The following is a 21,710-nucleotide window of genomic DNA, read 5'->3' on the forward strand; positions in this document are numbered from 1 at the left end:
AATCAGCTTAATTGGTGCCTTCCTATCTTCTCGTTACACAGAGTATAAGGAGAAAGTAATGTGAAGGTACAAAATTTCGATTTGGAGATTTTCACGGAAATACATGTTCTAAGCATCCCTGATACCGAAAAGTGTTTTTTGACATGTCATCGTCTTTCTTTTTCTTAAAAAAAAAATAAATGAAAAAAAAAACACTGGGAAATTTTTTTTATATTGTGTATGTATTAGTTCACATTACGTATAATCAATTTCAGTGAAGGTTAATCCATATTAGAGTCCTGCACAACGGGTTAAAAAAAAAGAGGATATAATATCGTCGGCTTGGAGTGTAAACCTGCTAACTGCCAAAGAGAAAATTTTACAAGGGAAGCAAAAAAGTAAGCTTAAATTAACTCTGAAACTTTAGGACCAAATCCAAAGTACAGGTGGCCTTTTGTACGTGTACTTTGGATTTGGTCCTAAAGTTTCAGAGTTAATTCAAACTTACTTTTTTGCTTCCCTTGTAAAATTTTCTCTTTGGCGGTTAGCAGGTTTACACTCTAAGCCGACGATATATTGTTGGCGCTGTAATAGTGTGGAAAACTCTTCCATATTGCTGATTGCCTCAAGATTCGGTATAACGAATATTCGAGTTGTTTCTCGCTCTTTGTGGGTGGATGGCTCTGGGATAAAAAAAAAAGGCAGATCACATTGAGTCATCTAGGACTCCCAAGAGCTCTTGCAAGGTCTTGATTATCATTGCTTACCTTTTAATTTATATTTCCTCTCCTAGTGATTGATTCACTCACTCATGTATTACAGTTAGGTATCGTCAAGAGCAACAACATGTAGCGTGAATCAACAACTATTAGGAGCCAGAGAGTACTTTTCCTTTTGTTAACATTGTATCTTCTTAAAATTATTTCTTGATGGAATAATAATGCATTTGCTTAGAATAATTAAAAGAAATTATATATGAACTTTTTTGTAGTTTTGGAGGAGGTATACATTTTGGTTTAAAGTATAAACGTTACAATGGAATGTATGTACTTATTTGGTCTTCTCTTTTGTAAGTAATTGTAATTAATTATTGCATTTGTTTATATATCATATTTCGTAGCGCATTACGCTTACTTCGTTTGCTAAATACGAGTGTCCATTTGTTCATTCTCTTATCACTTATGAAATTACAGCAAGTTAAGATAATAAAAAAACATTTATATATATATATATATATATATATATATATATATATATATATATAGTGTACAATCAATCAATAAATAAATTGTAGACGTATTTCAAGAAGCACATTTTTAAAAATTAAACTAAGTAAATTTTATTCAATCGTTACCCCGTTTGTGTACTCAGAATATGTTAGATTTCGTGTATGATGAAGTATGTCTGATGGGTCTAGCCTGCAAAACGAGGTAACCGTTTGAAGTTCGAACATTCGCGGACGCGGTGCACAGCGCAGCGAGCGTGGAAAGATAAAAATGTATGCATGGTGTACGCTGTTTCCAAATTTTTGCTAGAGAAGTAATAATAATAATAATAATAATAATAATAATAATAATAATAATAATAATAATAATAATAATAATAATAATAATATAAAAGTAAGAGTTTAAAAATAACCTCAAACATCATCCATTCATCCAGGAAAGTAGAGTAAAAAGAACTTTACCTTTTTTTATTTATAAACATTTAATTAATGTATATAAAGTTATGCCTTTAATTGAAAACTTCAAGAGTTTATGGCTTAACACCGAACTACTTTATAATTATTGTGGCCCTGGCTATTACGGAAATAGAGCAACGAAAAGAGTAGTGTTATTTTTCAGTAAAAATGTTACTTTTCTGTACAAGTCGCATGGATACCGCTTGATCAAAAGACGTAGGTTTTTGCAGTGAAAGATTACCTGCTTGTACAGTCGGTTATAAAGGCTGGTTTTTTATTCGCGGTCTAATACCCATAAACAATTTCCCTCCTGAACAGTTTGCTTTCATAGTTCTGTTAGTTGCTTAGCAAATACCATTACTTAGTTGAAGTTAGTACATGATTAATATCATAATATTTTTTTCAGTTTTAAATACTGAGTTGGGTCTTCGTAAATTGCGCAGTGATGTTAGAAGCGACTACAATATATGAAGAGCTTATAGCTTATGAAGAGAATTTATATAAAATTATTGCTTTCATCTACCTAAATCGTACAATTTATATTTTAAGTCAGATGTGTTACGTTTGTGATTAAATGGACGTTTTATGAGCAGTACATAAAGTTAAAAGTTGCCTTCTTGTGTTCACAGGTAATGGTTTCATTTTCGTGTGTTTTAAGTGGTGGTTGTAGAATATGCATTAAATAACAAACAATAATTTAATTGGTATCATGATAAAGAAGAGTGAATTGTTGCGAAACTCGTAAAACTTATAGTGAGAAAGTGTAATTTTATGACACTTTTTTTTTTGTAAATTATACGTATTTTTGTGGCAAAGTTATTTTATAAGCATTTTTAAGTACTAATAGTAATGTTCTTAGCTGACTGGTTGGCAACACTGGCGTGGAGATTTATTTAATCGAACTCTGAAGCGCTCGTGTACCGTTAAATTGTCTCGTTATTCCCATGAACTGGGAAGCTTACCGTTTGTTGTGTAAGTTACGTCTTCCCCACACTTTCAAACGAGCATACGTCACATAATCGGATTTACCTTTCCAGAGACTTTGCATTAAGAATTTGCAAGCGGCAATTCATTACTGGATATATACCTAGTGTATCTGCTCTGTGCAGCATCTTTTAAGGGAATTTAACCTGACTTGTCGCCATCCTCGGAAATCTTCAAAGGGACTGACTATATTTGTAATAATTGCTGTGACCTCTGTTGTACTTGGCTTTATCAGCAGAACAAAGTTCAGAGGAATGTAGCAGTTTAAGGAGGTGGATTTAGCCAAGCGTCATTTAAATTTCTCATTTCAAATTATGTAAAGAATATAGTGAAGTTTCAGGAGAATGGAGAAAGTTACACAACGCAGAACTGCACGCATTGTATTCTTCACCTGACGTAATTAGGAACATTAAATCTAGACGTTTGAGATGGGCAAAGCATACTGGGTGTTCATTTCAAAGTGTGTCATGACGTCACTGTTGTTGAGTCACCGATTTGAAGCGAGTTTCAGCTTATATGTCAGAGAAGTTGCCTATTATTCAAGGCGTTCTTCAATCTGAACTTGGGAACGTGTACGTTATAACTTGAACGTCGTAGCAACAGATGGCGGTCTGTACGGTCTGTGTGCTACCATAACCTCTTTCGAACTGTGTTTTGCGCCGGCAAGTCGTACGCAGGGTATTTGTTATCAACGGTTGCGTACGGCAACATTCCACAACACAAATCAAATGCTCCGTGTCCATGTTGACCGTCGAAGTTAATGTTAACAAATACGTAAGTAATCGTCCTAACCCTCTCCCCATATCTCAACAGTACGTATTTCCAAACAGTTCACATTCCTGCCACTACCGGCGTTACCGTACGTATCGGTACGTACTCTTCAGAATGAACGCCGTACTTGCTAGGCAACTTCTCTGCCTCATAGATAATACACCTCTGCGGAAGTGTAGGAAGATTGAATTCTCTAGGCTCATCGGCTAGCCACATGACGGCATACAGCGAGCCATGACACACTTTGAACTGAACTTATTAAGTTTCCATGCGCCTCATTTGGAAAACGTAACATTGTTTATAGCTCATGCCTGCAGAGTGCCCAACACGCCAATATGTCGATGACATGTTAACCAACGCAACTACTTTCGAAACTTCAGCTTCCGTACTCAGATTGTTTTCAATACGTATCGAACGAAAATTGCTTGAAAACAGAGATCGTATTCAGTACGGATCGTATTCAGATCGAATTGAATACTCCATGAAAACGTAGTTAATTGTAGAGTGTTAGTTGGGAGGCCGAAGGGAAAAAGACCTTTGGGGAGGCCGAGCCGTAGATGTATGTATGTATGTATGTATTTATTTACATTGCAATGGGTATATACACGGTGGCAGTGGTAACTAATTACACTCAATAATGACAATAATAAACACAATTAATAAAAATACAATTAATAATACTAATAATTAATAATAATAATAATAACAACAATAACAGGGAACATCCTAAATTAAATGAAGCACGATTACTTAAAATAACATTTAAAGTAAATCTAATTTGTATCTTAAATCTAAGTTCGAACTAAAACCCACGAGCATGATATGTTTATATCTGCACAAGTACCTTTCAGCACTACACTCATTTCGCTGTCAACTCACTCATTGCACTGGAACTACGACACATTTCACTGATTCTATCCTGATTTCGCTAACACTTTAAAAACATTTCACTGTTCAAATACTTTGCACTGCCACTATAAACTATAAAACTTCACTGACAGGAACACGTTTCAGTTACACAACACACTTCACTGACACAACATAATTCTTCACTGATACAACACTTCAATAAGAAAATATCAATTACACCCTTTATTTGTATTTAATAATAATAATAATAATAATAATAATAATAATAATAATAATAATTTTCTGTGATCTTTTATTTTTTTATTCTTCCTAACATTCAATTTTATATTGACTTATAATTATTTCCCAATTAACATGAGGGAATGTACGGATGGCTGTGACTATCGATAGTTTTCCACCATTAGTACCTACGTTGTTGATTACTGTTTTATTGCAATACGTGCTAATTAAAAAACAATTTTTTTTACAAATTTAGCAAATTTACTAAGTGTCAAGTAGTGAAATGACCACTGTTTAATTCCCGATAGCTGTATTGTAATCGCAATACAAAATACCACTTTCTTGGTAAATAATATGAGCATTAAAAAGGGTAAATATCAATATAAACTAAGCTATGAAGTATTAGTCGTATAAATCTATAGGAAATTATATCGACTCCTGTCAAGATTTCAAGATACGCGGATGTTTTTGCCGTCTGTTATGAAAATTTTGTTGCTGGTCATCAGCGGCATCCCGATGCTCTTACAATGGTAGAGATTTGCCTTTGTACTGTATTATCTAGGAATTCATGTTGCACAGTATAGTTACAGCACATTGTCGTGTAGGTTGCATATTTTCCTGTTATTCACTTCCCTTTGTGGACGATAACGGCATTCACAGTGCCTCCAACTTCTTCCTTCCGAATGAACAAGGAAGGACATCCGTTGTCACGTGTCAAGTTATAATAGACCAAATTTTGCTTCGGATGCAATAAATAGCTACCTTTGTGTGTCATGTCCTCGACAGCTCACAACTATGTCTTGGACATTATAATGGACTTCCAGGTGTTACAAGTGATCACAGAAGTGTTAGAGAGAGGGATTCCTTTTCTCTCTCTTCTCATTTGTTCGCTTGGAATTTCAGTTTGTAAATGCGAGTATTAGCGTTGCCATCTTTGCCATTTGAATTGAATGGAGGGAAAACTGGCTCTTAAGTTCTGTAATTTTACATTAAAATTCCATCTGCATAAATAGTTTAGTATTTAAAATTGATTATCACATGTAGTTTTACCTTCAATACTGTATATACGTAAAGATTAATTTTTGGTCCTACAGAATATATCTACTATGGTAACAATGATTATTAGAGGATCAAACCCGGGTCTTGGTTCTACGTACCAAGTGCTCTAACCACTGAGCTACGCTGAAGTTCAATCCACAGTACCGGATCGGATCCCTCTCCTTTAATGTTTTTCCCTTTGTTGCTTGACTCCAATTTCGACATATATGTTGACATATTAAGTCAATTGCCTTTATACGAGGAGCGCACTCAACTGAGTGACTTGGTTGACTTAATATATACTTAATGTATGTCAAGATATATGTCGAACTTGAAGTCAGGCCACAGAGAGAAAAACACTAGAGGAGAGGGATTCGATCCGGTACTGTGGATTGAACTAAGGCGTAGCTAAGTGGTTAGAGCACTTGATACGTAGAACTAAGGAGCGAATTTTTTTCCTCTAATAATAATCTTCAATATTGTAGTTTTTTTTTTGCTAATCCGAATAATTATAACATACTTTTATTAAGAATAATATAATAGGCTTGTACGAAGGATGATTTTTATTAATATTTTTAATTTGACATTTTTGTTGTATTTTTGTAAAAAATGGACCTTTAATTTAAATCACCACAGCTCATAGCCGACTAATTTCTTTGTTATATAGGCCTAAATGAAACGTTAAACTCATAGAGAAGAAAAAAATGGCTTTATCTAAAGGAAGTTATTATCTATAGAGTTATTTTCACATTCGGTTGTGATATCCAGCTATGTATCTACTACTTTCATCACGGAAGAATTGTCACAAACGACCACGTGACATACAGATAAGCACACTGGACGACAGTAGTTCCTGCTCTCTCTTAAAAGATTAGCGGTCACTAGTACTAGGCCGTCTGTTTTGCGTGGGCAAATAATAGTTCAGAAATATAAACCAGAAGAGGGAATATTATTCAAAACATAACCCAAAAATTATTCATTCCTTAATAACAGAACTAAGTCGTACTGGAATCCTTATCTGTGAGAAAGTATGTGTCATCTTGATGATATAGAATTTTTATTTTAATCGCGAATCATAGAGTCGGGACATTTGTTTGTTTGTTTGTTGTTGTTTTTTTTTTTTTGAAGAAACACTGTCGGGGTGCGGGACAAATCCTTTGAAATCTGGTAGATGGTAAGTGTACGTTATTGTCTTCGACATACAGTAAAATTTGGATTGTAGGTTCTTTCTTTTCTTCTGTCTTGGAGAATAGATATTGCTACAGGTTTTCCTTTTCTTGCCTTTCTGATAACAGAACCAATTCCTAAGATTCTAAATGTTGAATTGTGCATCTGTGTTATTTAACTCCTACTTCGTTTTAAAGTACATAGTTTTCTTGCGGGAGTTAGTAAGAGTCGTGTAGAGTATGGGTCTCATCTTATTCACCCCTGTTGCCAGGAGGCTCTGTCGTAGGCGGTGTGCTGTATAGAATGTGGGTTATATTAGCTCAGTTTTTCATTAAGCGGTTGTTTATCCTCATGACGTGCTACTTCTCGATTCTCGGGGCGACCACCAAACCTTATTTCCTGCATTACCTATCTCCTTTATTAGCTACAAAGACACTAATGCCTCAGGGAGCGAGTCATTAGATTCTTTGGAATGTATTGATCGATTAGTTGGAATGGCTATTTTGTCTCAAATAGCTGTGGCATGTGGGAGGAATGGTGATAATTATTTTGTTGAGTAAAGGCTCAGACTCTAGTCGAAACTTTCCGATAATTGAATTGTATAAATATTTTTACTAATTTATTTTCCTGACTTTGAATGTTTAGTAAATGCAACTGATTCTTACATACAGGGTGATTCGGAAGGAATAGTAAATATTTTTGACGGTGGTGGTATGGACTGTTCTAAGTAAAAGAGTTCAATGAGTATAGAGATATATGGGTAGCTTTTTGAATGCTACGCTTAACATGCTAAACGGTATGAAGGAACGATACATGACTGCACTCTATTAACTACGTACAAAGGAAAGTACGCGTCGCTCTTCTGAGAGCAGCACTGTTCAGAATGGGTATAAAGAAACATCTGTAGTTCCCTTGGCTACAAGGATGGACATGTTCTTTCAGCATGACGGGGCTCCTGTGCATTTTAGCATTCAGGTGACAATCTAAATATCATATTCCCCGAATGATGGACCGACCGCAGCGATCACGTTCATTGGCCACCAAGGTATCCAGACCTCACTGCTGTCAATTTTTGTCTGTGGGGTGGATGAAAGACGAAGTGAACACAAGGGACGAATTGGTCGCTCGCATTATGAATAGTGCTGCCCTCATGAAAGAACAAGATGATCTCAGAAGAGCAATACTTAGGCTTATTGTTGTCAACAAAGCGGAAAAGTACATTGAAGTGTTGAAATGTAGTGATATCATGTAAATAAGTAATAAGTATAATCATTAAGCGATTTATCCTTCCTTCTTGCCACTTGTAACGCTACGCGTAACATTCAAACAGCTGTATCCACATCCACTGAAAATAAAATTGGACATATATGTTTACATACTCAGTCCATATTACGAGTCCCTAAGATGTTTACTATTCATTCTGAATCACTGTATACACATACATAGCCCTACATATATACATGTACGTGCATGCATACATGCATACACACATACATAAGGAAATATCAACATGTTCAAAGACTAATGAACATAAAAATAGCGAAGGCATTTAGAACACTTTCATATGACGCCTCATGTGTAATAGCAGGAGTTCTTCCAATTCGTCTAGTCATAGAAGAAAAGGTCAGAATTTATAGAGCCACCCACAAAAACATGGAGTACGATGCACCTCTGGAAGTGATTCACTGGCCACACCCAGCTGAAGAACCACTCATAAGAGCGCCTATGGAGGATACGGCAAACAAAATAGATATATACACGGATGGAAGTAAAATCGGAGGAAAAGTTGAAGCTGCTGCGGTCATAATCCAAAACGACATGGTCATCCACCGATCCAAATACAAACTGCATGAAAAATGTTCTAACAATCAGGCAGAACAAATAGCAATCTTGAAGGCACTACAACATATTGAGAATGTAGAAATAACAGAAGAAACAGAGAAAATTGTAGTAGTTAACACAGACAGCAAAGTGACACTGGACACTTTACAGAACAAGAATAAACATAATCCAATAATTAAAAATATAAAGAGAGAATTGAAAAAATTGGAGAGACAGCAATGGACAGTTCTCTTTAGGTGGGTGAAGGCCCATGTCGGAATAGTAGGGAATGAGATAGCTGACCGTCTTGCCAAACAAGCCGCCATAGAAGATGGAGAAATAGCTTATAACAAAATACCGAGAGATACCATAGTAACAGAAGAGAGAGAAAAGACCTTAAGAAAATGGCAAGAGCAGTGGACTATCTCAACTAAGGGCGCAATAACGAAATCATTCTTCCCATCAATTAAAGATAGATTGAAGATAAATTTACCTGTCGGGGCAGAATTTACTTCTATTGTGACAGGTCACGGCTTCACAAGATCGTACCTTCACAGATTCAAGATTATTCCAACTCCAACGTGCCTTTGCAGACTAAAAGAAGAGCAGACAGTCAACCATATAATATTAAGATGTGCCACACTGATAAAAGAAAGAAGAATCCTACGAGCTAGTATAATACGCACAGGTCAAACCTGGCCTCCACCTTTTGATCAGTTCACAACAGCATACCTCAAAAGCTTCAGAAAATTTATAAAATCCATAGAATTTGGCAAAATGTAACAGAATTGAAATTAGAAATAATATTAACAATGATGGTAACCTAAAATATAAGAAGTACAATTAGGCAACACTTGTATCTATAAGAATTTCAAGATCGCAATCAAAATTGTAAATATCTTGTTCTCATAAATTATGTAACTAATTATTGTAATATTTTATGTAAAGCATGTAGTATTACTCCAATGTAATGGAGCATGCTGATATACAAAAAAAAATACATACATACATGCATGCATACATACATACATACATACATACATACATACATACATACATACAGCTGTATTAAAAATTGAAAACTGGCCACCTAAAAAAGACGACCTCATAAAAAAAAATATATACTAAGAAACTTATACAATTTGTAAATAGGCCTAATATACCTTTTGAGAAAATTAGCCAGTTGTAGAAAAAAAAAAAACAAAACAAAAAAAAAAATAGAATTGTAAATAAGAATGTAAAGTAGGCTATAAATTGTAGAAAATGTAAATAATTGTAAAACTAGAGTATCTTAAAAAAACAATAATTTTAGAATCTGCAGGAACATCACAGTCTAACAGTAGATTGTAAACTATAAACTGTAGATAGCTGTAATTAATTGTGACCTTAGAACATTTTTATAGAGAGAGAGAGAGAGAGAGAAAAGAGAAAATTGTGGAAACAAAATAATCCAAATCAGATTGTAAATTTCAAATTGTAGAAAATCAATATAAATGCAGCATACATATATTTTGAGAGATATAAGTGAATGGTAAAAACAAAATTACCTCATCTTCAAATTAGATTGTAAACTTTGAATTATAGATGATTGTAAATAATTGTAATATTATAAGAGAGCTTAGTGCATATAGTATTACTCAGAATAATGGAACATGCCGTTTTTAATAAATACATTAAAAATGCTTACATACATAGCCTACATACATACATACATACATACACACAGTACAGTATGTATGTATGTATGTATGTATTAGCCTATGTGAAAAATATTTTCTCTGTAATAATATTAAAAATGTTAAAACACAAAAATTATGTTTCCAAATTCATCTTTTTAAAAAGTGTAAAAATGACAAAACATAAAAATCGCAAACTTTGGTGCCACATTATTAATACAAACTCCAGAAAAGTCGTTGGTCTCTATTTCGTAATTTCTGTCGTTAGACACTCCCTCAAAACCGCTAGATCTAGCGACTTGTCTCTGTAGTTGGCAACAGTGACGAACTTATTCGGCCTTCACTCATTAGGGATAGGTTCCTTCGACTACTGAGGAATATTGCTCTTCTGCTGTTAAACCTGTTGCTGATGGTGCTCTGCGACATCTCTCTCCCTTTTGTGGTACCTTCTCTCTTCAGAATTTCTCTAGGTTTCTTCTATGGAATGACGACAAACGGAGTGAGACAAGTGGCCTATCGGCTTGGAGTTCACATACATTCTATTTCAAAGTCCCACATACCATTGCAGAGACGCGCGCTCACATACGTTTTACTTGTTATTCTTCCCTTCATTCTCTGATTTGAATTGAATAACGTGAATGAATATAAGCTGAAGGAATTTGATACGAAAGATGAAATTGAGTGAGTGTTGTGTTAATGAGAAGTAAGTAAACTTGGTTCATTAATATTTGCGAAGGAAAACCGTTGATTTGTCCCCGTGTCAAGTTTCAGCTTGCGTTCTGTTGACCCTGCAGTCACGACGACAGACGACAAATGAGGGTGAAGGATCACTCGTACTAATTAAACAAATGAGTGGGTGAGCTCAGAACTCTCCAGGAACGGTACAATGGAAATGATGTAAAAGCGCAATATGTGAACTTCAAATTCATAGAGTGGGATTATCCTGGAGGATACACATCAGGAGAGCTCATAAGTCTCAAGCGGTGTAAGCAGAAAGGTACACTAATACTGTCATATTTGGTTGGTCAGGTCATAAATGTGTAGGGGATTTTTTTAGTTGTGATATTTGAGGTTTGTGTTTACAGACAAACAGTTTTAATGTGTAACATATTTGAGATGTTTAGTGCTAGTATACCGGTGTTATTTGCGTGTCATTGATAAATGTTTTGGACAGTAAGAATAAGTACATACTTAATAGAAGAGGAGATTAATCTAAGAGATATGCTACTGGAGCTAAATGGCGGTTGTGAGCAGTATAAGAAGCAGATAAATGTAAACAAGACGAAGACCATGGTTGTCGGAAGAAAAATAAAGAAGGTAAACGAGCGAATAGTAAATGAGGCAGCTTCAAATACTTGAAGTGTAGGCCTACTGTAAGCAGCAATATAAGCTGCTACCAGATAGTCAAAAGGAGGATAGCAATGGCAAAGGAAGCTTTTAGTAGAAAAAGGATCATCTTCTGCGGACCTCTGGTAAAATAACTAAGAAGTGTGGAGTGCGACATTGTATGGGGCAGAAACATGGACATTACGACATTGCGACTAGAAGCATTTGAAATGTGATTATGGAGAAGAATGGAGCGTGTGAAATGGACATAATAAGAAATGAAGCTGTGTTGGAAAGGTTGGGTGAATAAAGAATGATGCTGAAACTGATCAGGAAGAAAAAAAGGAATTAGTTGGGTCACTGGCTGAAAAGAAACTGCCTACTGAAGGATGTACTGGAAGGAATGGTGAACGGGAGAAGACTTCGGAGCAAAAGAAGATATAAGGTGATAGACAACATTAAGATATATGGATCATATGCGGAGACTAATAGGAAGGTAGAAAATAGGAAAGATTGGAGAATGCTGGGTTTACAGTGAAAGACCTGCCCTTGGGCGAAACACGTATGTATGTATGTATGTATGCATGCTTAAAAACAACCTTTTGCTTTAGTTATTTGTATCTTTTAACAAAAATATGTAATAGGATGTTAATTAGCTTTTATTTTTTGTAGTAAAGGTGATAATCTGTGAATAAAATTAACAATAACAAAGTCAATAACAGTAGTGCCTCCCTCACTGCGTCTCTCGCATTTGCAACGTGTAATTTATTGCATCATCTTCAAACAATGCCATTTTTTTATTGGTTTTCAGTGCCTTTGTGGATGCAATAACTTGTGTAGAAGTGTTAACTACTCATTTGTCTTAAAGTAATTAATAAATGTAATAAAGTATCCTTGATGGTTATTGGTGCATGTAAACAATTTTTACGCTTGTCGGTTTGTCGGTCTTATGTAGAGACTTCGTGTTTACACTCAGAGTTTTATAACTTTTGTTACGGAGTTAATTCAGTTCTTTTACGATAACAAATTAAACATGTATTGATATAAAGGAACGTATACGTTTCTACTCGATACGTCAACTAACTACTCTGTAAAGAGATACGCTTAGCGCAGTCTGAGATAGAGCTTTCACTACAACAAAGGATCTGCCAATCTTTTCTTCTCCTTTATCCACTAATAGAATTTTAGATCAAGATTATTTCAAGATCGTTTCTTACAAAGAGTTCGTTTATTGAATAGTTTCATATGCTTAATGAAATAGCTGACGTCTTTTACTTAAAAAAAAGCAAAACTTTAATTAAATGAAATATACTTTTTGTTTATTCCTGTGGATCTTTAAGATTTTGTAGTACACGCTGAATTTGCAGCTTTAAGGAAAATTATGTCTATTGGAAAATAATTCAAGATTATATCATTCAAATTCTTAACACGGTTTTCGATACATCTGCAGTCTTGCCTTGAAATTCTCCACGCCTCGCCTAATCATGTTTTGCGGTCTTGCCACGATTTCGTGGTAAATATTATCTTTGAGCTCTTCTGTTGTTTGTGGTCTATTGGCGAACACTTCCGCAGGTATCCCCAAAGGAAGTAATCACAAACTGACAAGTCAAAGGAACGAGAAGGCTATGGGTGGTCACTGCGTTGAGATATGACACGCCCGGAAAACAGGTCACACACGACCTCCATGGAAGCTCGCTTGATAAGAACGGTAGTTCTAGATCCATGAAGTTTCACAGCCGGTGCTTATAACGAGCAAAATCCATTGTTATCACTCGTTGATTTTCTTAAAAGAAATGTGGGCCCACCACACCAAACATTGCAACATAACTCTAGTGACATGCTGACAATGAAGAGGTTGTTCATGAAGGTGCGATGAATTTTTTCCAACAAATAGCGTAGGTATCGACGCAACCAGATAGGTGAACGTGCGCCTCATCACTCATAAGAATAATCACATAATCATTTACAATTTCTAGAAAGTACTTGCAAAATGCTTGACGGTTTTCCTAGTCACATTCATGTAAAACCTCTGCCACACCATTTTATTGGGATGGAAATGCAAATCCAAGCGCAAAATTCTTTGTACGTTGCTATCGGAAATTCTTACGCAATGAAAATGTCAAAACGATGTGGACTTATTATGAATGCCTGCCGATTTTCTGAATATTCTCCCTTATTCGAATATTGAACGCAGCACCCCGCAGTTTGAGTTTCTTTTTCTATGCCGAACCTGTCGTTCTGAAATGATTTACCCACAACAATTTGGTATTCCAGCTGGGAACTCTTCCATGACGACCTATATTAAAGTGCGAAGAAAATAATATCCGTTGTGTTTTGAGCACAGATTCGCCAGCCAAGAAACGTCTTGACGACGGACGCACGCTGTTGCCCGGTCCACTGCTCCACAGCTACTGAAATGATATAACGTCCAATCACATCGAGCTCGTACTGCCCCCTATCATCTACAGCCGATCTACAGGCAGACAGGTTTTCCTGCCGGACCCTGTTAAATACCCATTTTCACTTTTATCATACTGCATACAAACTGAGGAAAACTTTATCAGTGGAAGAGCTAACGAGTATTTTATATATTTCATTAACGCGATGCCGGGTTGGCCAGGCAACTATGGTATCAACTAGACGGTCCTCCAGCACATTTCGGACTTCCAGTACGGAAATGGTTAGATCATTTTTCAGGTAGATGGATTGGAAGGAGTGGTCCCATTAGCTGGCCAGCCCGGTCCCCAGACCTAACACCATTGGACTTCTTTCTTTGGTGCTGCATGAAGGAGAAAGTGTACCAAACGGAGATAGGAAGTAGGGAAGAGCTTGTTACAAAGATTAACACGGCTGCAATGGAGATACACCAGCACGGATTGGATAATGTGCAACGAGAGGTCAAACGGCGTGCTGAAGCGTGTGTTCGTGCGAGAGGGGGATATTTTGAGCATCTGCTCTAGACAACTAACAGCATTCCTTCTGCAAAACAGACAGGTCCATTAGGTGTGGAATCAGATAGGGATAGATACGGTACGTGATATTCATGTAACTCGGAAACGGGAATGAATATTGAAAAAGTGTATTAGGATTTTTTGTTGCAAATAAGGTCCTGAATCACCTCCTTAAGGATTGACCTGATCTTTTGATACACCCTGTATATGTAGAAAATTATATATTCCTATACATTATTAACGATGTTAAGATAAGAAAGAACAGGAAAAGGGCAAACACTGATGTAAAAGATACAGATTGTAAGCGTGGGTAACTAAAGTAAATGAGTAAATATAAATAGGTAAATAATAAAATTAAACTGTACAATAAATATTTATAATTGAAATCAGATATCTAATTTTTTGGTAATTCAAAAGATGGCTTTTTTTGTGAAATATAGAACGCGGAAGTTAGATTTTATATATTAAGGTGCACAATGTATGACTTCATTTCTGTATGTTTTCTAAATAGTTGTTTCCAATGGCCGGAGCTTGACCTATGTCATTTTCCTTCTTGCCTCTCAGTAGAGGCCTGGAAAATCCTTCATCTGTTTGGCGCAAAACAGACGTCAACAGACCAGAGGGTAATCTTTCACATATGATGCACAGATTGTATGATGAAAGTCGCATTCTGTACTGTGCTCCAACTAGGAGAAAGTCTCAGGAGAATGAGACGCAGCGGAGTAATGCTGTGAATGAATATTGATGTCATAAGGTCACACACGTGGGTACACGCATCTCCATTGGCTAACTCTCAAAGCACAAACGATAACACTGATACACACATGCTTATACTACTCTAGTTACAAAATTAGATCACGGTTAATCTCCTGGTCTTTTAATCTCTCCATACAGGAAATAACATATGCAGGAGAGCGCATGTTTTTTAAACTGACGTTATAACGGTAATATTACCTATCTACTTCACTCCAATAGACGACGCAGTAGTAAGCACATTCCTTTCAAGGGTTGGAGAACAGTAGAGGTGTTCGTTGAGGAAGTCTGAATAGTTGTTCAAGAAAATAAACAAATAAAAAAGAAAGTAGTAGTAGTAGTAGTAATAATAATAATAATAATAATAATAATAATAATAATAATAATAATAATAATAATAATAATCCGTGGCGCTATAGCCCTTTAACGATCCAGGCCGACCAGCCGGCTGCTGGTCTCACGTCCACGTATCGAAGTAGAGGTGGACGATCATCCAACCAGAATGGAGGTATATCGTGTGGTTAGCACGATGATCCTCCAGCCTTTATAGCTGCTATCGTAACCGGATTTCGCTACCTATCGTAGCTCTCCAAGTGTATCAGGTTGCTAGGTGGGCACCGGTCCCATACAGTGACCGAAATTTAATGAGAACATTTCTTCCCCCATGAGGATCAGAACCAGCAAGCATTCCATATCGCGAGTCCTAGGCAGGATCCAAGGTGCGAGACAAAAAAAAAAGATAGAATTGGTAATAATTAGACTTCGTTGAATTGCCACACGCAGCATGCAATCAGGTTGCCGATGTACGGTAGTATAGAAGAGGTGAGCGACCGCCCGGTCTCGTGGTATAAGCAGTTCATGTTAAGAGTTGTGACCGGTCCAAATAGATGGAGCAGCTACAGCTAATGTATACCTATGTAAGCACTTGTTTTTGCATTACTGTGGTTGGAATAGTCAAAGCTTAACATTTGTTCAGTGCAGACAAGAATTCAATCAAACATACTACAATGAGAGTGTTGCTGTTCCAAACAATTTCCCCTGGAATACCCTTACCCCCGCAGCCAGTCTTGACCCGTTGGAAAACGTGGTTGGATGCTGTTAATTATTATGCAGAATATTACGGCAAAATAATGGAGGTAATTGATGCATTGGATAGCAGAGACAGTTCCGCTTTTGCAGCTGTAAAATCATTGCCTTCTGAACAGCTATTGGAAGATATTCTGTTCATTGATTCTAATTTTAAAATCGTGGTCAAAAGCATCACCCTGTTAGAATCTTCTAAACTACAACTCTCAGAAGTCCTTAATATAGTGTATAAAGTATCACAAACCGTTATCCAAAATAACAGTTTACTAATTTCAGAAAAAGTGAAATGTAAGTTGAGAAACATTATTGCTAAAAATTCTGCCTATTCACAACTTCGTATTATAAATGATGTACCATCAGGTCACGACAAGACGTCTGAAGTTGGTGTACTAAAAAGTAGTGACTTTCCGTTCTTCGAATATGCACCTATTACATCGTGTGATGTTGAACGTACATTTTCCCAATATAAAAACTGTTTGAGTGACCATCGGAGGAGGTTCACTTTACAGTCGCTCAAAATGTGCGTAACTCTTCACTGCACATATTCAAGGATGATGTGAGTATATTACATTAAATTTTAAGAGTTAATATATCTCACTACAAAATAATTGTGTATTTACATGTTTAGACATTTCCTACTTCAATGATCATTCATTATATTTCTTGAATGCAGGATACAGGTTTTATTGTAACCGGAGTATACTGCTCAGTGTTTACATCAGAGGCATACTCCATCCGTTGCACATCCCCTTCTCATACAGTCTATACCGCGTGCGCAGTAAACCTTACGATTCTCGTGGCAATTCCACGAAGTCTAGTAATAATAAAGATTGGAATTGTTGTAAAATATATTTAACGTGTAATGAGAAAGTATGTGTCATATTTATAACACATTTATTACATTTTATCCGACAATATGAATATGTTTTCAGCTGAATTGAATCGTAGATAATATGGAACATAGAGATTACCTACCCAGAAGTTAAGGATGAACTTCACGCAATGCTTGCATTGTCGTTTCTTATTAACTTTTTATGGTAAATAATGTGTAGTTCTTTACGCTTTCTAATATTTGCCGAATGAGATTATGATGATGGATGAGTGATTATAATTAGATTTTGCAATATTATCTATTTTTGTCCTTATCTCACAAAACATTTCTGCGAGGTTCTGTGTAAACATATGCACTAATTATTGCATGATCGATGGTTCTGTATAGGTTAGGGATATTTTATAAGATGAAGAGTAACTAGTGATAATAATATAACGTATCTTATCATGAAACTTCCTTAGATTTTAATTTTGGCATTTACAGTCATATACTGTCAAGTAACCTGATTTTCACGCCAGTTTTAAAGACCACTTTTGTACTTGCGGACATAAAATATTTTTCGTCTTGCGCAGCTCAGCTTTTTTTTCCCGTGATTCTATTAGTTAATTTACAGTTAAGTAATCTATACTAATAATAAATCTGTAGCCAAAATTTTTCTGGTAATTTTCGATTTTCCAAAAATAATTGGTGTTAACTTGTATAATTAACCATCCTGAAACCGAAAATCGCTTTTTTGAAATTTTTGTTTGTATGTCTGTCTGTCTGGATGTTTGTTACCTTTTCACGCGATAATGGCTGAACTGATTTATTTTAAAATTGGAATATAAATTAAGTTCGTTGTAACTTAGATTTTAGGCTATATGGCATTCAAAATACTTTATTTATAAGGGAGGTTATAAGGGGGCTTGAATGAAATAAATCGAAATATCTCCCTTATTATTAATTTTCGTGAAAAATGTTACAAACAAAACTTTTTTTTTTTTAAATTATTTCCGATAAGTTTTATTCTATGCAACATTTTGATAGGACTGATGTTTAATGATATAAATGAGTTTTAATATTTATATAACGCCGTCTAAGGCGCTGTAATGAAATAAAAAACAAATGACTTCGTATATAAGGGGCCTTGGACAACAACAAATGAAAGCTATTAAACATAGCCTACAGAGAATGTTTCTGTGTTTGTATGAAGTAATATCGATTAAAGGATATACAAGGCTTTTAAAATAACAATATAATACATTTTCACCGCCCTCCTCAGATTATAGCATTGTTGTTCCTGCAATAACTCCTATGTGCAAAATATAAAAATTTTGAGTAGAGAAAAAAAAAACACATATTTATTAATTCCATGGCAATGGTACATAGGAGATCGTGAATTCTTACATTTTTGAAAGAAAGACATATAATTACATATCACTATATGTGCTGTATCACTATTTAAGTTATTTGAAGGATTCAGAACCATAGTGGGCCAAGCGCCATTTACTGAAGACGTATAAAACAAGCGTTAAAATTAAGTTATTACCATAATTCAATGGAAACATGTAGCAAGTAATATAAAGTATACACAATAAATCTAAATGATCTCAATCTTCATTAAACTATGGTTGCATGTAATAACAATTAAGAAACAATACATGTTAAAGGAATTGTCATTGCATAAAATGAGTGATCTCTGGACCAAAATGATCGAATTTTAATTTTTTTAAATACAATTTAAATTAAGTAACATGTTAAACGTTTTGTCCTTCTATCAAACAGGAATGTTCCCTGGATCAAATGTCTTATTTTGATTATGTAATTACTTTATATTTATTTCTAACGGGTGCAGCGGAGCGCACGGGTACGGCTAGTACTATATATATATATATATATATATATATATTTAGAATCTCACTGAAAACGACTAGTACCTATTAATAGTTCCATTGGTTTTCTTCTTCTTTCATCTAAGATTTGTGTACTTATTTCTTCATTCGGAAGCAGCAGCAACAGCAACTCTCATCACTTGCTCTTCCAATCTCTTTCTAGGTCTTCCTTTTAGTTGTTTTTCGATAGGAGTTTAATGTAAAGCAATTCAGATATTGTAGATCCTCATCTGTCATTACATCTACGTTTTTCTTTCACGTACAGCGATTATTCTGGATAATACTGTCTACAATATTAACTACTTCAAGTGGTGATCTGTTGTAGTCACAACGGTTGCCTTGTAACGGGCAAAGATATCTTCAATATTTTAAATACCGAGTTTCGTAAACTTCAAAACAATTTTTGAAGCAGACACAAAATACGAAGATCCATATGATGGGAATTTGTACAGAATTAATTACATACATACATGTATATCTGAAGTCTGATTAATATAGTAGCCTATGTTACTAGTCAGAGAAAGGAACTATCCACACTTCCCCACTATCTCTTGGCTTAGTTGCTTCAAGAGCGATGCCTTATTGGTGTCATTTATGAGGTTCAAACCTGTCTTCGGATAGTTGACTATTTCTGTAGTTGAAACTTATCTATACAGGGTGGAAGTGAAATAATCCTGCAGATTGAAAAGGGTGTTGGGGTACACTTAAATTAATAGAAAATCTGTATTATGTTTTGTGTTCACATTCACGGTTAATTAGAAAATTAAATGGGAAGTTTCAGCACTTTGGAATATCGCCGCTAATATACTCCTATTTGTTCTTGTAATACAGATGTGAGAGGTCAACGAACTCAGATCTGTCTCCCTAGGTGAATTACCTTCCACCTCCCTCTCTGGCTACAACGTTGCAGCCTGGTCGGATTGTTCAGTGACTTGAAATGAGTGGTTTTTAAATTAAATTTAAACGAAAACCGTCCACGCTATTGAAATACAGTAGAGCATCGATTATCCGAAAAAATTGGGAACAGGAGGTGTTTGGATAACTGATTTTTCGGATAACCAATCATTTACGAAAAAATTTGTACCGGTGTCATAGGAGCAGTATGAAACAAAGAAACACTGATATTAAACATAAAACTGTACATACAGTATAATATATTTTGTATCACACTTCTTACAAATAACACAGAGAACTGACTAGCCTAGTTTGACAAGTTCAAAATGATAATTAAAGTAGGCCTAAAGTTTAGGAAAAGAAGTTCAGTGTTCTTTGCCGCTAAATCTTGCAAACAGCGCTAGCGAAACTTCTACATGACGCGCCCGCAAATTTGAATTTGCCAACTGGAACGCTTTCGGTTAACCAATGTTTCGGTTGATCGGTATTCGGATAAACGATGCTTTACTGTACGTCAAAGGGATAAATGATTTTTTATTACATTTCCTATCGATATGGACAAAATCACGATCATACTCTCAATAGTTACCGAATAAGGTGTTTAATATTTTGGATTTTTTTTTCTGAGAAAACTATGAATTTTTCACCAATATGGTATTACACTTTTTTGTTACATATAACATGAGCTATTCGCTCTGAAAACCTGCAGAGTATTTCACTTCCTCTGTATATGAGCCGTTCAGAGCAGAAATGGTGTAAGTCAAAATTGGGTGATGAGGTTTAAAGTAAAAATTCTGTAAAATACAGCGCAAAGTAGCAATTAATATGTCCTTCGTGCTATCCACTGACTACTAATAGTTTAAATAAATTGAATATTAATTGCTACTTTGCGCTGTATTTTACAGAATATTTACTTTAACACTCACAATCAGTACCCATTTTTGACTTACACCACTTCTGCTCTCAACGACTCATATATCTGTAGTGCTCGGGAAAAGTGACACAAGTCAGTTTCCACAAACCTTTTTTGATAATTTATTGACAACGCGGTAAATTCTACTTGAAGCAAGTAAAGAGATAGGGTTGGAAGTAAATCCCGAAAAGACAAAGTATATGATTATGTCTCGTGATGAGAATATTGTACGAAATGGAAATATAAAAATTGGAAATTTATCTTTTGAAGAGGTGGAAAAATTCAAATACAAATATAAATGATACTCGGGAGGAAATTAAACACAGAATAAATATGGGAAATGCCTGTTATTATTCGGTTGAGAAGCTTTTGATCATCCAGTCTGCTGTCAAAAAATGTGAAAGTAAGCATTTATAAAACAGTTATATTACCGGTTGTTCTTTATGGTTGTGAAACTTGGACTCTCACTTTGAGCGAGGAACATAGGCTAAGGTGTTTGAGAATAAGGTTCTTAGGAAAATATTTGGGGCTAAGAGAGATGAAGTTACAGGAGAATGGAGAAAGTTACACAACACAGAACTGAACGCATTGTATTCTTCACCTGACATAATTAGGAACATTAAATCCAGACGTTTGAGATGGGCAGGGCATGTAGCACGTATGGGCGAATCCAGAAATGCATATAGAGTGTTAGTTGGGAGTCCAGAGGGGAAAAGACCTTTGGGGAGGCCGAGACGTAGATGGGAAGATAATATTAAAATGGATTTGAGGGAGGTGGAATATGATAATAGAGACTGGATTAATCTCGCTCAGGATAGGGACCAGTGGCGGGCTTATGTGAGGGCAGTAATGAACCTCCGGGTTCCTTAAAAGCCAGT

The 21,710-nt window shown here is 35.5% G+C and overlaps 2 protein-coding genes across 3 annotated transcripts in view; one reads left to right on the forward strand and one right to left on the reverse strand.

Moving 5' to 3' along the window:
* Positions 1-21,710, forward strand: part of LOC138709028 (RNA-binding protein 42) — a 221,845-nt gene that overhangs the window by 43,238 nt on the left and 156,897 nt on the right. The gene's annotated exons all lie outside the window — the stretch shown is intronic.
* Positions 1-21,710, reverse strand: part of LOC138709024 (uncharacterized) — a 63,255-nt gene that overhangs the window by 2,029 nt on the left and 39,516 nt on the right. The window lies entirely within an intron of this gene.

This window comes from Periplaneta americana, chromosome 11, assembly GCF_040183065.1.
Source record: "Periplaneta americana isolate PAMFEO1 chromosome 11, P.americana_PAMFEO1_priV1, whole genome shotgun sequence".
In the NCBI taxonomy this organism is placed as follows: Eukaryota; Metazoa; Arthropoda; class Insecta; order Blattodea; family Blattidae; genus Periplaneta; species Periplaneta americana.